General features: G+C 38.9%; 1 long non-coding RNA gene and 1 other non-coding gene across 2 annotated transcripts in view; one reads left to right on the plus strand and one right to left on the minus strand.

The window, feature by feature from the left end:
• Positions 1 to 1,244: 1,244 nt before the first annotated feature.
• The window catches only part of LOC135232238 (uncharacterized), a 120,324-nt gene continuing 101,282 nt past the window's right edge, over positions 1,245 to 20,286 (minus strand). The window contains exon 3 of the long non-coding RNA XR_010322686.1: positions 1,245 to 5,277. This is a non-coding gene — a long non-coding RNA (uncharacterized LOC135232238). The remainder of the gene's footprint in view (positions 5,278 to 20,286) is intronic.
• LOC111750445 (U6 spliceosomal RNA) lies at positions 11,755 to 11,860 on the plus strand. The gene has a single exon (XR_002785577.1). It is a non-coding gene; the product is annotated as a U6 spliceosomal RNA (small nuclear RNA).

Genomic DNA, 20,286 nt, shown 5'->3' on the forward strand with positions numbered 1-20,286 from the left:
TGACCGCCAAGAAAAGAAAAGGACCATTCCTAGAGTAGTTCAGAGATCAGCAGAACTGTTGGAAGGAGCATGGCGAGGAGAGCCTTCTTTATTTCAAAGGGCAGGGCCGCAACGTCCTAGGTTTCAAATTGTTGAATCTTTGCCAACTCAGTTCTGGAATGTGGGGCTGTCATCAAGATGTGTCGGGGGGTGGGGCAGCTGCCAAAAGCTGAGGTGGCAGGGCTGCCATGCCCAAGGGGTAGAAGAATGGGTCTGCTGGGGCCAAGGGAGTGGGGCCGCCACTCAAATGGACAAGGAGACTGGTGCCACCCAAAGCCAAGGGAGCACAGTTGCAGTCCCAGTGCCCCTGGAAGGTGGAGCTGAAGTCCAGGGCTAAGAAGCTTCCACCCAGAATCTAGAGGGTGTGGCCAACACCCTGAATTTGGAGAGGAAGTTCTTTGCCTAGATGGTCTCAGAGAAGAGAGGATTATTTTTCAAGATTTGAGAGCTAATGTTATTTGTTCTACTGGGTTTTGGACTTGCTTAGTGCCTATTATCCCTTCTTTCCCTCTGATTTCTTCTATTTGTAATGGAAATGTCTACCTTGTGCCTGTTCCACCATTGTACTTTGGAAGTAGATATTTTATAGTCTAGATTTCAGAGTTCACAGATGAAGAGTAATTTTTTTCCCTAATAACTCACCCACATTTGATTTCGATGATTCAGAAGATAAGATATTGAACTTAGAATTGATTTAAAACAGTTGGAATGATGCGATAGGGTGAATGTGTTTTACCTGTGGCAAGCACAAGAATTTTGGGAGCCAAAGGGTGGAATGTTGTGGATTGAATTATGTCCCCCAAAAATACGTGTTGTAAACCCTAACTTCTGCCCATAGTTATAATCTCATTTGTAAATGGTTGTGTTTGTTATGCTAATGAGGCAGGATTAGGTTATGCCAATTGTTAACGAGGAAAGATTAAGATGCATCTTGAGTTAATCTCTTTTGAGATCTAAAAGAGATTAAACAAACCAGAGAAGCAGAGATGGGGGGAAGAGAGATACCGAGGCACAAGAAGATCACCCAGAAGCAGAAGCTCAACTAGAGAACATTCCTGTGAACTGAAATAGAGAGAAAGCCTTCCCCTATAGCTGGCACTTTGAATTCAGACTTCTAGCTTCCTAAATGGTGAGAAAATAGATTTCTGTTTGTTAAAGCCACTCACTTGTAGTATTTCTGTTATAGCAGTTCTAGATAACTAAGTCAGAACCTTGAGGGATGGTGAATTTATATTAATGGGGAAGGAACAAGTCAGGAAAGGAGGGTGAGAATGGTTGCATAACTTGAAGAATGTTATCAATGTCACTAAGTGGTACTTGTAGAAACTGTAGAATTGTTTATGTTTTGCTGTGTATATTCTCAACAATAACAACAAAATACATAAAATTTTAAAAAGTAAAAAAAAAAATCCTGTCATACTGACAGAGAAATAAATACATAAATCAATGGAACAAAACAGAGAGTCCAGAAATAAATTCATACAAGTATAGCCAACTGATTTTTGACATAAATGTAATTCAGTAGAAGAAGGGTAGTCTTTGCCTTATATGCTATGGTGGAGAGGAGGAAGAAGAACCTCATACTATATACAAATTTAACTCATAATGGGTCATAGATTTAAATGTAAAATATAAAACTCTAAAACATTTAGAAGAAAACAAATGAGAAAATCTTCAAGAACTAGTGCTTGGTGAAGAGTTTTTAGACATTACCTAAAGCACAATTCATAAAAGAAAAAATCAACTAATTGTACTTCATTAAAATTAAAAACTTCTGTTCTGTGAAAGACTTCATTAAGATGACGAAAAAACTGAGAAAAAAAAATTCAAACCACACGTCTAAGAAAGGACTCACATCTAGAATCTATAAATCAAAAAACCAAAGCAAGCTTGCTGCCATTGAGTCAATTTCAACTCATAGCAGAGTAAAACTGCCCCATACAGTTTCCAAGGCTTTAAATTTTTACTGAAGCAGAATGCCACATCTTTCTCCTGTGGAGAGGCTGGTGGGTTCAAACTACCAATCTTTTGGTTAACAGCTGAGTGCTTAACGACTGTGCCACCAGGGATCCTTCAGAATCTATAAATGACCCACAATATTCAACTCTTAAAAAACAGTCCAAGTAGAAAATCAGCAAGGGACACTGAAAGATATTTTACTAATGAGGATATATGGAGGAAAATAAAAGCATAAAAATATTTCAACATCAACGGTTATTAGGGTAATGCAAAGTAGACCATGATGAGACATCACAAAACACATATTAGAAACTAACAAAATAATGACTACATGAGATGTTGGCAAGGATGCAATGAAATGGTATCTCATACATTGCTAATGGGAACGTAAAATAGTACAGCCATTCCAAATAATACTTTGGCAGTCTCTCTATAAAATTAAACATACACTTACCATGTGACTCTGCTGGGCATTTTATCCAAAGAAATGAAAATATATACTTAAACAAAAGCCTATACATGAATGTTCACTGTAGCTTTATTTGCACAACAAAAATCTGTAAACAACCAAAATATCCCTTAATATGTGAACGGTTCAAGAAACTGTTGCATATTCATACGATGGAATACTCTTTGGCAGTAAAAAGAACAATCTATTGATATACACAACTTGGATGATTCTAAAAGCAATTATACTGAGTAAAACAAATAAAATCTCAAAAGATGACATACTATATGAATCTATTTATATAAAAAAAAATAGCAGTCCCAAAATTATAAAGATCGAAAGAGATTAATGGTTGCCAGAGGTTAAGAATAGTTAGGGCACAGGGATAGAAGGGAAGGGGTAGCACAAAGTAGGTGTTTGGTGGTGGCATAGCTCTGTATCCTGGTCGCAGTGGTGGTTATGCAAGTTTTCACATGGGATAACATTGCAAAGGATTATACACACACTTACCAATGTGCATTTCCTGGTTTTGATACTGTCCCATAGTTACGTAAAATGTAACCATGGTGGAAACTGGGTAAAGGGTACCTGGGACCTCTCAGTACTATTTTTGAAACTTCCTGTGAATCTGAAATTATTTCAACATGATTTTTTTTTAACTCAAGATGCTTCCACCTTCCATTATGACAGAAGAGCTTGCATCAAATTAGTCTTCCTGCTGATAAAAATTATAAACTTTAGAAAAATATAAAATCCAGATCTCTGAAGATATTGGAGAGTAACTGAGAGGAGGCAGAAGGCAGAGGAAATTCGACCCTTGAAATAAAGTTAACATACTTGATGAGATCCACAAATTATATAGCCTTCATTTCCCATGGGAGTGCTCATGTGGATGATGGGCAAATAAAGCTTAAACAGAGATCCGTAGTGTTAGTAGGGTGAAAAGAAAAAGGAGATTGAGTCTACTAGAATAATTGGAAGCTGATGGTGGAAATTCTAAAAACAAGGGAAAGCTCCAAAATCTGTTTATAAGCTATTTTCTAATCCTTCCCTGGCTCCTAAACTGTGCACTAACGCGGATAGACTCCAAGGAACCTGAGGGGAAGACAACAGCTGGACAACTGAAAGAACATAGATTTCAGCAGCTATTTACCACATAGACAACAGAATTTTGAGTTTAATCCTATCGAGTTAGCAGAGCTTGCAAAACATTTTGGACTTTACATTATATCCCAGAAGGGCCACATCTTATTAGTTTTAGGACTAAGAAATTCATCCAGATCCAAAGGCAAATATAAAAAAGACCGAAACTTTCAAAACCTAATATTAAGGATCCATAAGAACATTCAACATCCACAAGAACAAGATGACTTTTCAGTAATCTTAACTGCCTGCTAGAATAAACCTCAATTCTGTCCAAATGAAGAAAGCAGAATCTGTAATACGTAATTCATGATGTTCAGGACCCAATTTAAAACAAAAAACAAAAAACTAGACCTATAGAGAAATAGGAACACGTGATCTATCATCAAGAAAAAACATTTATCAAGAGAAATGCACATACATATTTTTTCTTAAATTCTTTGAAATATATATGTATTATGGAATTTAGAACATACGTAGAATTAAAATATATGCAACAGAAGTACACGGAATGGAAGGAAGTACAAACGAAATTTTCCTTTGTAACATTTTTACATGATATATGACATGGTATTAATATTAATTCATGATATAATCTGACAAAAAAAAGGATGAGCTTTGAGATACCTAGAGCAACCACACACAGACAAAAATAATACAAAGATAAGAACTGAAAAAAAAGAGCTGTAATAAAATAGCACTAGATTAGCCAAAAATTGGGGGAAAAAAATAAAAAGATAAAATCAGACTGAATTAAAAAATCCAGATCTAACTATATTTTATAATATATGTTGTTTAAATATAAAGATGCAGAGAAGTTGACATAAAAGTTTGAAAAAATAAACATGCAAACAGTAATATAAGAAAGCTGGTATTATTATGTACCAAACCAGTTGCCATCTGGTCAATTCCAAGTCAAGGGGACCCGAAGTGTTATGTCCATATAAAAAAAATAGAGTTAGAAGGAAGAAAAATTATTAAAGAGTCATTTTATAATGATAATTGATCAATTAATTAGGAAGACATAACAATCCTAATTATATGTATTTCCAATAACAGCGCTTTCAAATAAATCTAGCAAAAGTTGGTGAAACAAAGGTAGAAATAGACAATTATCTTTGGAGATTTCAATATTCCTCTCTCATAATTAGTAGACAACCAGATACAAAAAGTCAGGAAGGACGTATTAAACACAAACAATATAATCAACCAATTTAACTCAATTGGTATTTATAGAATACTACAACCAACTAGCAGAATACATATTTTTTTCACATGCACATATTTACCAAGGTAGGCCATATGATGAGTCATTAAAAAAAAAGGCTGAACAAATTTCAAAGTTCTAAAACATACAGATCCTGTTCTTTTATAAAAATAGAAATAAATTAGAAATCAGTAACTTTCTGCGGCAAAGGAAATATTCTACATGGTGTTTTACATGACTGTTACATGGGTGTATCTGTCAAAACTCGTAGAGCTATACACTAAAAACTGGGCATTTCATTGCATGTAAATTAGAACTCAATAATTTTGAAGTAAAAAATAAATATGTTACTTTACCAGGTGGTCAACAACCATAAACTGTGTTTTTAATGCCTATTAAAAAAATTTTCTTACCACTATTACGATCAGTAATGCTGTCTGGAAAGGCATCCAAATTGCAGAGTTTCGGTTCTACAATTACCCTGTGTTAAAAAAAAAAAAAAAAAGATTCTCCTGAATGCCAATGAATAATTTATACAAGTTCAAATTAGTGAATGTAATTTGCCATATTTTGGTAAATGTTCTCTTTCCTTTGTCAAACAAGCTTTGTAAAACAGACTAGACTAGACTGAGAAATGTAGCATAGAGTAAGAACACTGGGCTTGAAATAAGACCTTAGTTTCTTTCTCGTTCCAGCATTTTATGATTCTATTTGGCAAAAGTCCCCGTCTGGGTATCACTGCCAACTAACTTACCCTCACACTAGAAATGTGTATCGAATACAGAGAACCATCAGATGAGGTGATAAGCAAAGCAATGCCCTATCGCCCTATGGTCATCTTGGTTGCCAACTTCAGGACAGTAAAGAAACACTTATATCTACAATAAAATATGATTACTGCTTTTCTCATTCTCCTTTTTCTTCAGTCTGTTGAATCTGCTGTACCCTTGTTTTAACGTGTAAGAATCACTTTTCTCTTTCATTTTTAAGGAAAGCTCTTATGAAGCCCATCACACGCTTCAGTGCCACATTTTAAGCAGCTGAGATAAAGCCAAAGTGACAGGGCTGATGAATAAATGCCATCCCCCTTTCCTTGCGCTCCCATTACATAGAACCATCTACATGGCTTTTCACCCATAATTTCCTCTCAACTCTGACATCTTGCAAAATTAATGATTACGTGGCTTTAGCAATTTAAATCTTTCATCACCTCTACATTTTAAATGTCTTTGCCTTTACCACACTAATGCATTAATAATCACATTAAGACATTAATAAATATATATCTTTGCTCATACATACACCCACACTTATAGATATAGTGCTGAAGCATACACATATACACAGAAATATACACAGAGAAATGATAGTCTATTCCTTTATACAGCCTTTCCTCCATTCAATACATAAATATTTTCAGTGCCTGCGGCATACAGTCATTGTACTAAACACTAGGAATGTGATTATAAGCAAGATAGGCTACATCCTTGTAGTAATAATAACAACAAAGATTTATATTACTGCTTCCTACTGTTCTAAACTCTTTATATTTGCTAGAATTGTTTAATCCATAAGGATTAATAATAAGACCATAAAAAACGATATTTTGCTCAAATTCAGATAGAGAGAGGAAAAAGAACTTGTCCATAGTTACACAGTTAGGAAACAATAGAACCAGGATTTTAACCCAAGTGGTCTAATTCCAAAGTCTGCATGCTTAACTACCATAGCATGCTTCTTTCTGTTTTTTTGTCTTTTCTCATGAACCTTGAACTACAGTGGGGATGATATTGACCAGTTCTAAGAGGAATGAAATCAATCAGATATAACACAAAATGTATTTCTCTCACACTGCCTGAGATAATCCATTTATCCATTCTTCTATCAAAAGATTCAAAGTTCTTTTTATCATTTTCCTTTTTCTTTAACCGGACTGTCTTTTAACAATCTAGGTAATGCTGGGAAGGCTTAATTAAGGGCAGGTCTGTCCTTTGTTCCTAACACGTATCCAAGACCAGGTAGGGACAGGAAGAAAATTTTAATGGAATGAATTGGCTTGCTGAGGGCAAAATGTAATTTTAGAGCATAGAATACTTAAGGGGGAAAACCAGGTTTGGAGGATTGTATTCCTCTTATCAATTATTCATCATTCTTTATATAAGAGCCACATATACTGGCTCCTTACATGTGACTTACAGGATCTTCCTGTGGTTGGAAAATGCTTTCTGTTGACAAAATTTTGGCCATGTGACTTGGCTTAGCCAACAGAATATGAGAGGAAGTGCATGCCATGCATAGCAGAAGCTTTAGAGTTATCTCATAATTCTGTAATTTTGCCTTCCCTCTGCCATGAGAATGGTATGTCCTAGATGAATGTTGTTCTTTTGTTCCGGATCATAGAATGAACAAGGACCTGCCCTTCCCTCCCTCCCTCCCTCTCTTCCTTTCTGTTTTCTCTTTCTCTTCTTTGTCTCTCTCTCCTATTCACCAAATTCTTCTACGCAGGAGAAAGTTTCACCTTTCCTAAATAACACCACCAACAAAAAATGACCGGTTTCATCAGTTGTGGTTCAAAAAGTCCCAGAAAAAAATTTCTTATTGTGTCTTACTTGGTCATAGATTCACTTCAGAATTAATCAATTATTCCCAGTGATAAGCACTGTATAAAAACATGGTAGTTCCCATATGACCCATGTGGCAATGCTGGAGAGCAACAGGATGAGAAGCACTCCCAGAAGAATGGAGGTATGCTGGGCAAATAGCATCTTAGATGCGAACTATGAAAAACTTTAGAAACATCATGAAGATCCTAGCAATCTGGGAAGAAGGTGGTAAGAGAAAGTATAAAGAGGAAATGTGAGGATTTCAAAAAGCCTGCTTCAAGATTTTATGTGCAACCATAAAATAATGCCATACTACACCATTAATTCCTTTATTCAGACTTGAATAGAGTGAATATTGTATATCAGTTTTCTTATGCATAGTTAGAACACAGACATTAAAGACACAGTTTCTGACCTCAAAGAGTTTAAAACCTCATCCAGTATGAAAGGAAACAAGAAGCAAGCAAACAAAAAACAACAAAAAAACCCATGATATAATATTAAAAACTCTAATAGTGGCAATCTTAGGTTGTTATGAGTGTTCAGTGACAGATCCCAAACTCTACACAGGAAATCTTGTCAGAGGAAGTGGCAACCAGATGGATAAAGACAGCTTAGAAATGAGGAACGTAAAAAAGAAAATTCTAGGAAAAGAAAGCATTATGCTCAAAGTCTCAGAGGAAGGTATAATTTGGGAACAGCAAGTAGTTCTATATTGGGGTTAGACTGGAGAGGTGAAACAAATCAAAATAGAACTTATCTGCTCTTCAGGTTACCAAAAAGAAAAATATTGCCATCTAGTCATTTCCGACTCATAGTGACCTTATATTCAGGTTGGGTATGTTAAATTTTATCCTTAAAGTAATGGTAGATTCTGAAGAATTTTTAAGCTGGGTAATGCTTCCCACACACAGACATATTATTCTGGCAGTTAGGTGGAGAAAGGATTGGAGAGTGGGAGATACCTAGGAAGTAATTGATGCCTCCTAATAATTATCACAGTAAATAATGACTTGAATCAACAAATGTTGATTAATGAGCTACTGGCTGTTGCTGTTAGTTGCTGTCAAGAAAATTTCAATTAATGATGACCCCAAGTGTGCAGAGTAGAACTGCTCCACAGAGTTTTCTAGGCTATGACTTTTCACAAGCAGATCGCCAGTCCCGTCTTTGAGGAGCCTCTGGGTGGGTTTGAACTGCCAACATTTCAGCTAGTAGTTGAGAGCTTAACCCAGAGATTTCAAGCTAATGTTTAAAGCAGATCAAAATATCAAGAAAGAGTATTATTTACCTGGGAAATTCAATGTGAAGCATTTGTGGTGCCATAACCAAGATAAGCAGTATAAGAGGGAAGAGTAGGTTTTCAGAAAAAAGGTAAGAAACTATCTGGGACATGTGTGGTAGGAGGTGAGGTTGGGTAAATTATAAAATGAATTTCCCAGCTATAAATCTGAGCCCTGGAAACAGGGTATGGACAGGTGATGGAGGGAAGAGAAGACCTGACATCCATTCCCTCCAACACACATTCAGAGACCTTATTCCACCAAGTAACCCTTTCTCTTTTCTTTCTCCCCTCTTTCTCTTTATTCTTTCTTCCTTCAGCTATGGACCCCAATTTTCCTCCTCATTTTTTTTTTTTTTTTTAGAATTCTCTTCTTCTGTGGCTTTTTCTTCCTCTACCTAACCATGAAATGTTATATTTTCCCCCAAAGTTTCATTGGTAGTTTTTCTCACTCTGCAGATAGTTCCTCAGTGAGTTTACCCAGGTCTTTGGCTTATACTGCGGCACACCTGATAATAATTTACAAATCTGTGGTTCCAGTCCAACTGTCCCTTCTCATCACAGGACAAGCAAATCTCTCCCTTCCAAGAGGCCACATGATTGTGAGGATTCCCTAAACTTATATCTAATCTTAGACCAAACCCAACAGAAAAGAAATTGCTTACTGTAAAATGATGGGTGTGGCTGGAGTAATAATAGTAGCATCAGAACCTGTCTAATTTCAGGGAGAATAAAGTGAATCAAGATCAGCCCAAGTCTAATCCCTATGGGGTAAGGTCAGATATACCCTCCCCAACATGTTTTTAGTTCTGACACCAGCCGTCGTCCCCACAGCACTCCCTACTTCTGTACTGGTTTTGATAATCTTTTGGAATAGCCACACAGAACTCACAGACCATACTTACACTTAAATGGTTTATTAAGTAAGTAACAGGGTACAACTCAGGATTAGGATCAATAGGCTACAACTCAGGATCAGGAAACACGCAGGCAAAGTCTGGAAGATTCCCCTGGAGAGGAGAGCACATGCCTCCCTTCTTCAGTGCAGGACACCTCTTTTAGCTCCTCTAGGCTGTGCAAGTGAGCAGACCCTGCTCTCTGCTGTGCATGCCCTCTCTCAGCCATGCAAGCCTCCTCTCAGCCTTCTAAGGACAGGCTTCCTCTTAGCCTCTTCAGAACGGGCCTCTCTGTGTTTGGGCTTCCTGCTATCAGCCACTCCGTTGCCAATGAAGCTCACAGTCAGTGTAGAGTTTTGTTCAGCTCTCTTAGCTGCATTCCTAGTAGCCGGCTTCTGCTCTCTTGTCATCAACTCTGCTGCTGGGCCCCTTCCAGTCCTTTCACTGTTTTCAGTGTTATAGCCCTGATCTGTGTTACAGCTCTTTTAGGAGGTTTGTTGCCTCCTCCCTCTCTATTTCTTCTCTCTTTTCTCTTTCTCCTTTCTGCTACTTCCTGTTTCCTGTCTGAAAAACTTCTGTGGGATTGGCTGTAATATATACACACACATCTTGCCAATTTCAAGGCATGACCTTACCAGCAGAACCACAAACTAACCAGTCCCTTCTCAGTAGTCCACGGATACTTGATTTGCATAATAGGCTACCAGTCCCTGCAAGGTGCATACCAATCACAGGGCAGACTGCAGCCCAGGGCTGGACAAAAAGTATCAAATCAAGTTGTTTACAGCTTACCCAGGAAATGTAACAAACCCTCTGGAGTAGAAAACTAGGGCAAAGGTAACTCCTCAGGGTTTAGGGGAAAAAAAAAAATCCCTCAAATTGTTTTTTCAAAGAACCAAGGCAAAAGACCACATAACAGAACTCATTTCACCATACTTATTTTCCTATACTTCCACAAAGGTCCCTTATTTAATTATTTTTAGCCCCAAGGGAGGAGCCCTGGTGGTACAACATTTAAGCACTTGGTTGCTAACCAAAAGGTTGGTGGTTTGAATCTACCCAGCTGCTCCACAGAAGAAAGGCCTGCCAATCTGCCCCTGTAAAGATTACAGCCTAGGAGACCTTATGGGGCTGTTCTACTCTGTCACATGGGTTTCCCATGAGTCGAAAATTGACTTGAAGGCACCTAAGAACAACAACAACCCCAAGGAACTTCTCTTAACTCATATGTCAGTCCAGCTACAGAGGTGTGATCAGTCTCCCCCAGATCACATAGGCCATTGAAATAGGTGTTTCGGCATAAAAAAGTTGGGGCTTTCTAAAAGAAGAAGATTGAATGTCTGTGGGCAGGCAAATACAATAGGTTTCCCCTATACATGTTGATGCCACTAGAGATAGTACTTCCAGACTCCTGACAGAGCCAAAACTTGAGATAGGGAAAATGAAATGGATAATAATAGGAGTCTGATTGTTGAGGCAGCATCAGGTCTTGGAGAAGGAAAAGGACCAAAACTAGAGACCATTAAGTCAAGAAGGCCTGAGGTAAGAGATGGGCCTAGAGGGGAAAGGACAACATGATAGAGGAAATCCATACTGACAGGGGATCAAATATCCACAGAAGCATAAATGAGCAAGTGGAGTTTAAAGCTGAAGGTGCAGGCAGCCAGAGAGCACAAAAGATGAGTGGAAAGCCATAGCAACAAGGGCAGGGGCTATGGCAACCAAGGTTTTCAAACACTGTGTAAGAAGCAGTTGCCAGAATTTGAAAACAAACAGTCTGAACGAAAGATGTTTCTGTATATATGTAGTGGAGTGGATTGAGGTCAAAGGGTTGAATTAAACTGGTGGGTTTTGACCACCGATTTAACTGCTTCAAGAATTTATTGCCAAGAATTTATTGTAGTGCCAGCAGGTCAGCCTCGTGAATTGCTTGCACAGTTAAATGTGTTCGCATCTAATTATACCAGGACATATTGATATTAATATAGTCATCAAAATATTAAGGTTATACTTAACCCCAAAATGTATAGGATGCAACTCAAATTATGGGGGGAAGTCTAAAGTAGAGGAATAAGTAAAAAGTTAAGGAGCATTTATGGCAATAAAACCAACAACCTTCAGAGGCTAAAAGCTTAGTCTTAGCATTTTGCGTGGGCACCCAAGAATTAATACATTGTGTACTCTCTTTGGCAGCACATATACAAAAATTGAACACTATAGAAAAGATTAGCATGGCTCCTGTGCAAGGATGGCATGCACGTTTGTGAAGCGTACCATATTTTTACCCCTGAAACTATCATCTTAAGATAACCTTCAACTTGGATTTGAAGCTGTTTCTGTAGGTCACCTTTCAGCCAAAAAATAGACTGGCTTATAAAATAAACAATATCACCCGTGGGTGAGGTGCTCTCTTAAACAACAACTATAGGAGACCAAATGGTCAACATTTGCCCAAAAGCAAAGATGAGAAGTCAAGGAGCGTAAATGAAGCTAGATCAATGGAAACAGAAAAAACAGAATAGAAATAATGAGAATGCCAATACATTTTAAAAACTGTAACCAATGGCACAAAACAATTTGTATAAAAATTATTAAACAGAAATCTAATTTGCTGTATTGACTTTTACCTGAAACAGAATATTATTAAAAAAATAATTAATATGCTGCCAGTAAGCATTTTGATCAGGATATTATAGGGGGCTATTCTGAATGGTTTGAATTAGTCTTTCAACACAAAGCCAGGAGAGCAATTCAAGTTTACGTTTGGAGGTGTGGCCAGCTGAACAGATTGATAGTGGGTGGATTGTGCCTGTTTTAAAGACGACTTTAAGATCCTCTGGACAGAATATAATAAAGCCAGGTAATTGAGAGAGTGCCCTATGACATACTCAACAATTACTTAGTGTGATATAAAATATGAACTATCTGTTCAGTGAGGCTTACATAAAAATTATTCCGTAGCGCCTTCATACCTGATATAATGGTACATCAGGGGGCGAGGCTAGGAGAAGAGAGGTCCAGGGAACAGAAACAAAAAGGGCAGAAGGAGAAGGAAGGGTAGCTCACAGTGCAGCTTCCAAGCAGATGAGAATGGTTCAGTAACTGCCCACATAAACAAGGGCAGAGTATGTGCTGCATAGCAACTAAATCTGTTGCCTGTCAGATTTTGACTTGAGCCTGGCAAAGTAGTTAAGAGCTACCGCAGCTAACCAAAAGGTCGTCAGTTAAATTCACCAGCTGCTCCTTGGAAACCCTAAGGGGCAGGTCTACTCTGCCCTATAGGGTTGCTATGAGTCACAATCAATGGGTTTGTTTTTTATTTTTTTAGGAAAGAAATAGCAGTGCCCCACTCAGAGATGGCGACTTACAAGACTGCCTTGAATGTGTGTCCCTCTCCACACTCCTGCCAATAATCCAGTTTCCTGCATGGATCCCGAAAATTTCAGGAGCCTGATTTGAGAGGCTGGATTACTGGCAGGACTGTGGAGAGGGACACACATTCATAGCTGTGAGGTCTGCTGCTATTTTTGAGCTGGGCAGCACTGTTTCTGACTTTGCAGGTCTAGAGATCTGGTTGCTATGGGAGTCCCACACTACCCTCATATAGGTTGGCTACCAGTCAACTGTTGGAACCAGTTGGAAACCTCGGCTCACAGTGGATGGGGCTGAATCAGGAAAGAAGACATAGGAAGTGTAGAAGGGAATATATAGGATGGGACATACATTTCATGGGGATGTAAGGTTGTGGATGATTCTATCTAGAATGAGTGCCACTGTTGGGTTCAGTCATATTGGGGATGAATCCAGATGAGTAGCTGAGGTCATCATCAGAGGCGAATTCAGCTGCAGGGATGAGGTCATCCTCTAGGTGGGGTTGGGTGGCAAACCCAGTTACGTGGTTGAAGTTTTCAATGTACTGAGTTCTTGGAGAAAGTTTGATATTGTTAAGATACCTGCAAATATTTTTTGCAATACTGGGGCTGTTGAGATATGGCCTGTGCAGCAGGGTAAAAGTGTATTGTACCCCTTCAAAAGTGAAGGCAATTATGATTGAAATAGGCATTGAACAGAAAGTTTTAGCCAAATCTATGACAGTAAAGTATTTACCAGTTGCTGACAGAATGGAGTTAGTAATCTCAGTGATGTTGGGTATGAGAAGGACCTTGGCATTAAGATGGAAATAATTCAATGTGAGGTACTTTCCAGGCTTAAGAACAGTCTAAATTGAGCTATTAATTGGAGAAACAGTGGGGATCATCACCTCTTCTCTAAACAGGTCTTGTATAATGGACTTCAATCCTTGAAAGACCTGTTTTAATTTATACTGAGCTGTGTTAACTATTTTAACCAGTGGGCAGTGGTGAGGAGATGGGCAGTGGGCTAGGAGAAGATTCCATGGAGTCTCATCTTGTCAAGCCTGTTGTAATTGTCAAAGACTTAATTGTATTTTAGCTTGTTATCTATAGGGTTGGGATGTATATGCCCATAAAGGGATAATTAGGGCAACGTGAGCTATGACAATGGGGAATTTAGACAATAGTTCTGACAGGTAAGGTATGGCTTACCTGTTTGTCCTATTTTATGTTTCATTATGTCCCTAAGAGTATAGAAAAAATCTTGGTTAATTTTAATGGGATCCCCTCATGTATATATGTAGGTGTCATTTAATCCCTGATATCAATTAAGGCCATAAAAGTTTGCCAACTGGTACATTTCAACAGATGTTAAAGTTAATTCAGAACCTATGTTGTAGAGGCCCAAAAGCCCATCAATGTCATTTTATATTTTAGTTTCTGCATTCTTTGAATAAATTTTGGATTTCTAGTTGGGTCAAATTGTGAATCTGTTTCAGGTTTTTTTTTTCTCCTCCTGTGTCCAGGCTTATTGTTCAGTTTTATATTGTCAGTGGACCCACAGGAGGGGGTATTTTTTTTATCCTATTCATATTTATAAGTGTCTTCCTCTTAGAGTCACAGTCAATCTCATCAGAATTAGGGGACTCCCTCATCATAACTGTTACCTTATTGGCTTTAGGGCAACCGGGCCTAAGCCAGGAGCAGAGTAGCCCTTTAAAATGTTGATATACTGCAACATATAAGAAGTCCATATTCACTGTCAATCTATTTTAAAATTAGCCAATAGGGTTTTGGTGTTCTTTCATCATTTAGGAGAAGTCAGGTAAGGCATTCAGGGTCTCTTTTCATAAGTATTTCACGGTGCCACGGAACACCGTGGTTGTTTTTACCTATGACCCCAAAACCAGGATTTTTATTGTAACAGAAGCATGGACAGCACAAACAGAGGCTTCTAAGACCCAGTGTAAGGTTCTAGTGACCCATCTGCTCTTAGGGATTGACCTCAGCATGCCGCATGCTGACTGTTCTTCCTCTCATGAGCAACACCAGTGGGCTGGTATGTTGGATGGCGAATCAGCCTTTCCCCAAGTGCTCTGCAGAATGAGGCCCAATACCTAGTTGAGACACACAACCAGTGATCACAAGGTAAAAGCTGTTCCCATGAATTTAGCGTTGGTCACAGAATACAGTGAATTCGAAATACAATTCAATCTTAAACACATAGATCCAGATCCAGATCCAGACACACCACCTGGGGCCACTGTAAGGAGGGCCCCTGTGGTACCATAGATCACTTTTGTGTGGCTTTTCTAGGTATGATCTTGTAACTTCCACCCAAGTGATCAGGTAGGACTGTGCAGATATGGTAATTGTGGCCCAGCAAAGGGATTAGTCTGTTTTGCCATACTGTTGGACTTGAAATGAGCCACCCCAGAGGCAAGAAAGAGAATATCCCACCACCACTAAGGAAGGAGAGACCTGCAGCAGAAACCTGGTAGCAGAAGATGGCACAGTGGGCTTCCTAGCCCATGGAGAGAGAAAGCTGAGCACCTTTGAACAGATGACTAGGACCAGAGAGAGGCCTGCCTCGAGCATGGCTGAGAAGAGGTTGTCTTGATAGAAGAACTATATCCTTGAGTGTTCCTGAGAGTGAGTTGTAACTGTTACTTCCATAATAAACCCCACAATCAAGAGTATTGTCTGTAAGTTCCCTGTGGCCATTGCAATGAATTATCAAACTCAGCAGGGAAGTAGTGCCGTGGAAGAGCTGGTTGGTGTCAGAATTGCTAAAGATCGTGGAGAGAGGAGGCATATCTGACCTCTGCCTCATAGAAATCAGCCTTGGGCTGTTGATCTTAATTCTCCTTCCCCCTTGGGAAGTTAGAGGAGGTCAGACACTTCCCTCATGCTGTTTTTACAGCCCCAATTCTGTACTCTTGTCCCTAAATGCCAACTATTAAAATGTCCAACTTAGGTCAGTTAAATCTATAACAGAGGCCCTATAGGACTTGGCAAATATAGCACAGCATTGCACAACTGAAAGAACAATCTCGCCAGCAAATATCGGATCCACCCCACTCACTCTGTGCAGAGGTTCCTACCCAGTGAGTAGCCAAAAGCAAAAGAAGAGAGCTCTTGTAAAAGTGGTGGCATAATCGTGATTATAGCCTAGATCCTGTTTGTGACTACTCTTGTTCTATGGCCGACCTGTGGAGGTGGGATGGACCCCTTCCAATTAATAGGTAGGATGTAGAGGCTGATGACACTCCACACACTAAGAGAATCTGGAGAAAGTTTATTCCTCATGGAAGGGATTTCTGGGGAAAGAAGGGCAGGCAGAAGCAGGTTTGGGCTGGCTTGAGCAAGGGGAGTGTAAATTGGGCCTTTATAATGACAAAGGGGTGACACTGGGGAAAAGTTTCAGAGAATGTACTGGTGGGTTTCAACATTTAAATTTCTCACCAGTGCCAAAAAAGGGAATTTGCGTGAGCTTTCTTATCTTTTTTTTTTTTTTTTTTCTTATCAGCTTTCTTAACCAGTGGAGCAAACGGGGAGGAGAAGACGGAGGTTGAAGACCATCAGTGGTGGAATATCAAAAATAAAGTCAGACTCTTAATTAAAAGTCTATTATGATGTTTTTATAAGATTAAAAAAAAATACATATGAACCTATGCAGATTAATTTCTTTCCAAGTTAACAGTTTTAAAACTGCTACTTAGAATGACAGTGGGGCAGTAACATAACATAATATAATAAAACAGGATTTCCTCTTAATTAACCATGGTTTATAAATTAACAGAAAAATTAATAGTACACAGAAATTAAAGCTGCTAGAAATTAAGAGAGGTTATGTGAGTGTATATTTAATAAGTAATTAGACCTTACCTCCTTGAAGGTACTTTCAACTAGAAGACTAAAGGACTGAAGGGATTCAGATAGAATAATAACAAAAAAAAAAATCAGTATTATCATCTTTGCAGAATCTAGGCTTAAAAATATTTTTATATTTTTTAAAAATAACCAACAATCCTCTTCTCCATTGTTTTAAACTTAGACTCTGTCCACCTCTGTTTTTCCCAACCGTGTTGAAATACTTGTAAAAGCTGTATTTGGTACTATTTCCACCCAACAGATGCAGGAAATACTGGAAATCTTTTAACAAAAATCTGTACTGCAGACATTTCCTTCTGAATATTGTAGACTTAAGCAATTCACATGCTCTAAAATTTAAAAACAAAGCAAAATCACAAAAACCTTTTGGACATTTAACCTATGAAGTACAGGATGAGATTTTTAAAAGTAGGATATAATTCTACTATAATTTTAGGATGGCAGAATCAACTTTCCTTAAATATATATGGTAAACTTTGCAGTAACTCTTTTTTATTTAATTAAATATTATTACATTTTAAAGTCCAGTTGGTGACAGAAACTTATTTCTTTCCACATATATGTGACCACATGCCACAACAAAGAGTCACACATAGTTCATAATTCAAAAAAGTATACATAAATATCTTGACCACTAACCAAATTCAACAAGTTAATATTTTAATGAATATTTTCAGGTCAAGATGCCCTGGCACAATTATGTCAAAAACTCACTAGGGAGGTGGGGCCAAGATGGCTGACTAGGTAGACGCTACCTCGGATCCCTCTTGCAACAAAGACTCGGAAAAACAAGTGAATCAATCACATACGTGACAATCTATGAACCCTGACCATCAAACACAGATCTAAAGAGTTGACCTGAGTGACAGAGACTGAGAGCAAACAACCACGGGGTAGCAACGATTGCTTTCGGAGTCTGGAGCCAGCGTCCCAGTCAGGAAACCTTGGCACTGGGCTTTGGACTGGGCACGGGGGAGCTGAGCAGGGCATCCTGAGATGGCACAAAAATGGGACGCAGCCCTAGCCCCCAGAAGTGACCTCGGGGGAAGCCCAGCCAGTGCACGCAGTCAGCACAGCAACGCGGCTGACGGGAGGAGAAGTCACCGGGAGGCAGCGACTGGTTTTGGAGCCTGGAGTGTGGCGTCTCAACTGGGGAACCTTGGTGCTGGACTTTGGATTGGGAGCGGAGGAACTGACCGCGGCTTCTGAGACAGCGCAAGCACGGGACGTGGGCCTGACCCTCGGGAGCAATCTCTACCCAGCCAGTGCACACAGTGGACGCGTGCCTCAGGAATCTCAGATAAAACAGTCATCTCAAGCAAGATAAGTAACTTTGTCTATATTCTGGGGTGCTACTCTCTCCTATCTCTCTCCTATCTGATCCCCCACCTCCCCTTCCTAGGCGGCTTCATTAACATTGGAATTTCCTGAGCCAGAGAGTGAAGTGCGCTGCAGTTTTCCCTTTTTTTTGATCCTTTTCTAGCCCATTCTCCTGGCCTGAGAGAAGCAGCTACAAAAAAACCCAGGGACCAAAAATCCTTCCCTAATTGGACTAAAAATACAGAACCAGCTCCAGCCAAACATATGTGATCCACGGTCTTGGGCTTTCATCCCTAAAGGTAACAAGGTGGCTATTATAACGCAAAGGCAATTCTGATAGGGATCTGACTGTAATGGTTTTAGTGGATTACTGGAAAGACAAGTTTCCCAGGTCTGATATCTCTGCATAATCAACACAGCCCTCACTGACCCACAACAGGGAACTGAGGGCTGAAGCTCCCCCCAGACCACCTAACCTCCTGCCTTAGGGGTCTAAGGAGGGTGACACCTACCAATCTGTAGAGGTACTGGCATTGGGGGCCTAAGGTACAGCTGCAGAGCCGACCCACCAAAGTGCTTTAGGAATAGAGACACACCTACCTCACTGGCACTTGGGGGAAGCCTGTCAGCATCCTGCCCCCCTGGAGTGTGAACCCCTGCTGCTACTAAAATCTGGTGCACACAACTATCACCACTACTTCTCTAGGTAGATAGGTGACCATCTGTACCACACACTTGATGACCCAAAATCAGATTCTACTCAAGAATAGTGAATGGACTCTTAGGCTTATATATCTGGTAACAGCCCAAACCAGCTGGTAATAGGACATCAGTGATTCAAGGGCTACAAACAATCAAGACAGCTCAATCTAGTAGCCAATCTACGTATATTGAAAGAAAACAAAGCAAGATAAGACTCAGTGATCAAATATAAAATAAATCACTACAATATCTTAGTGAATGCTCGGAGACAGCAGTCCATATCAAACCACATAAGGAAGCAGACCATGATTGCTTCTACAACTCCCCAAACTAAAGAATCAAAATCTTTCCTAAATGAAGATACAATCCTGGAATTGCCAGATGCAGAATATAAAAAACTAATTTACAGAATGCTTCAAGACATCAAGGATGACCTCAGAAATGAAATAAGGCAATCTACAGAAAAAGCCAAGGAACACACTGATAAAGCAGTTGAAGAAATCAAAATGATTATTCAAGAACATAGTGGAAAAATTAATAAGCTGCAAGAATCCATAGAGAGAGAGCATTCAGAAATCCAAAAGATTAAGAGTAAAATTAAAGAATTAGGCAACTCAATAGGAAGTCAGAGGAGCAGACTTGAGCAATTGGAATGCAGGGTGGGGGATCTGGAGGACAAGGGAACTGACACCGATATAGCTGAAAAAAAATCAGATAAAAGAATTTAAAAAAATGAAGAAACCCTAAGAATCATGTGGGACTCTATCAAGAAGAATAACTTGAGTGTGATTGGAGTCCCAGAACGGGGAGGGATAACAGAAAATACAGAGAGTATAGTTGAAGATCCATTGGCAGAAAACTTCCCTGACATCATAAAAGGCGAAATGGTATCTATCCAAGATGCTCACTGAACCCCATATAAGATTGATCCAAAAAGAAAATCACCAAGACATATTATCATCAAACTTGCCAAAACCAAAGATAAAGAGAAAATTTTAAAAGCAGCCAGGGATAAAAGAAAGGTCTCCTACAAAGGAGAAGCAATAAGTTCAGACTACTCAGCAGAAACCATGCAGGCAAGAAGGCAATGAGATGACATATATAGAGCACTGAAGGAGAAAAACTGCCAGCCAAGGATCATATATCCAGCAAAACTCTCTCTCAAATATGAAGGTGAAATTAAAACATTTACAGATAAACACAAGCTTAGAGAATTTGCAAAAACCAAACCAAAGCTACAAGAAATACTAAAGGAAATTTTTTGGTTAGAAAATCAATAATATCAGATACCAGCACAACACAAGGTCACAGAACAGAATATCCTGATATCAACTCAAATAGGGAAATCACAAAAACAAAAACAAATTAAGATTAATTCTAAAAAGACAAAAACGCTCAAAACAGTGAATCTTTGAAGTCAATATGTAAAAGATTACAATA

This window comes from Loxodonta africana, chromosome 1 (assembly GCF_030014295.1).
Source record: "Loxodonta africana isolate mLoxAfr1 chromosome 1, mLoxAfr1.hap2, whole genome shotgun sequence".
NCBI classification, from domain to species: domain Eukaryota; kingdom Metazoa; phylum Chordata; class Mammalia; order Proboscidea; family Elephantidae; genus Loxodonta; species Loxodonta africana.